The 1,474-nt window shown below is 66.7% G+C and overlaps 1 long non-coding RNA gene across 1 annotated transcript; it reads right to left on the bottom strand.

Annotated features, from left to right (window-relative positions):
* Nucleotides 1–339: 339 nt before the first annotated feature.
* On the bottom strand, nucleotides 340–1,474 carry LOC111729234. The gene is made up of 2 exons (XR_002776145.1): nucleotides 1,391–1,474; nucleotides 340–449 (listed from the first exon to the last, which is right to left on the bottom strand). It is a non-coding gene; the product is annotated as an uncharacterized LOC111729234 (long non-coding RNA).

The following is a 1,474-nucleotide window of genomic DNA, read 5'->3' as shown; positions in this document are numbered from 1 at the left end:
CCCAGCCCTCCTTTCACGGACGCCGGGTGCCCAGTACCCACCCTGCACTGGCAGCCTCGGGCTCCTAGGCACTGGGTGGGCCTCCAGGAAGCCCGACAGCCATCCCCACTACAGTGCGAGGGGCTCGGGGCAGGGGCAGCTGCTCCCGGGACTGGGGCGGCTTCGACACTGCATCCTCCTCAAAACAAGTGCAGACCGGCAAGGGGGCAGGGGCCTGGAAGGTGGACTTGCTGCAGCTACAGTGCCTGTGGGTCCCACAGAGGGGCTGGAGGGCCTCAGCCCACGGAGGAGCCCACGCGGGGACTCCTGAGGGCGACGCAGGAAGACAGGACACAGGTGCACTGGGCTGGGCGTTTATTGAGGGGCACCCGCTGGTGAGGGCCCTAGCGCCCCGCGGGCCAGCAGGCACACAGGGCGCGGCGCTCAGCCTGCAGCAGGAGCGTCTCCGTCTGCAAAGCAACAGGGGCCGTGAGGGTGCTGCAGGGCCAGCCCCGCCCACCAGCCCCCAGCTTCCCCCCAAAAACCTCAAAGCTGCCTGGCCGTCTGTCTCCACCTGCCCCTGACTCTGAGAGCCCCATGACAGTCACCACCCACCACTACTGCAGCCCCGCCTGTGCCCCGCCCACACCCCGCCCCGCCCCCGGGCTACCTTTTTCTCTGCTTCTCCAACTCTTTAGCCCCCTCTCGGCATCTCCCCCACGCCCTACACCCCACCTCCTCATCCTCAAGGCAGGGTGGGGCTGCTCCTCTCAGGAGCTCAGCTGCTGAGACACCCAGGCCCTCAGACCCTGGGGGGCCACTGGCCTGGGTCTGGGCCCTTTAGAATTGGCTAAAAAAGGACATCAAGGTCTTGGGGCCTCCCCTTCTTTCTACTTCTGGGGCTCTGCCCCTTCTCCAGGGGTGCATAGCTCAGTCATAAATGTAACTCCTTGGCGGAGACACAGCAAGGATGGGGGGCTCCCTACTCATTCCCGAAGCTCCCCCTCTCCTGGTACCCTGTCATCCCGCATAGGCACCTTCCCCCCACAGAGGAGGCTGGGGATGGGCACCCTCCCAGACCCTCCTGCCCGAGGTGGCCTGCCATGCCGACCTCAACCCCCTTCCCTCTGCCTCAGCTCCCCTCCTGCACACACATACCCCCGCCCCCCGCTGGACTGGGACAACCGATTCTTCCTCAGAGTCTGGCTGGCGGGTCACAGGAAAAAGTGCCCCGTGACGCCTTGGGGAGGAAGCGGGGCTGGACAGCCTGCCCCTCCTCGCTAGCGCAGGGCATTTGAGGGGGGTGCTCACAGAGGAGAACACCCCGCGGATAACGAGCCAGATGAGGGCGCTGTGCCCTAGATCGGGGCGGGAGCTTGGGGACGCGGCCCTGCGGTCCCCTGCCCCTCACCCGTGCGTCCAGGCTGTAGGCCGTCTTCCGCAGGTCCTGCAGGGCGCGCTGCATGAACTCGAACGCGTGGCAGTCCACGCAAGG

Source organism: Pteropus vampyrus, unplaced genomic scaffold, assembly GCF_000151845.1.
Source record: "Pteropus vampyrus isolate Shadow unplaced genomic scaffold, Pvam_2.0 Scaffold253, whole genome shotgun sequence".
Taxonomy (NCBI): Eukaryota; Metazoa; Chordata; class Mammalia; order Chiroptera; family Pteropodidae; genus Pteropus; species Pteropus vampyrus.
This window is presented reverse-complemented; position numbering and strand designations above follow the sequence as displayed.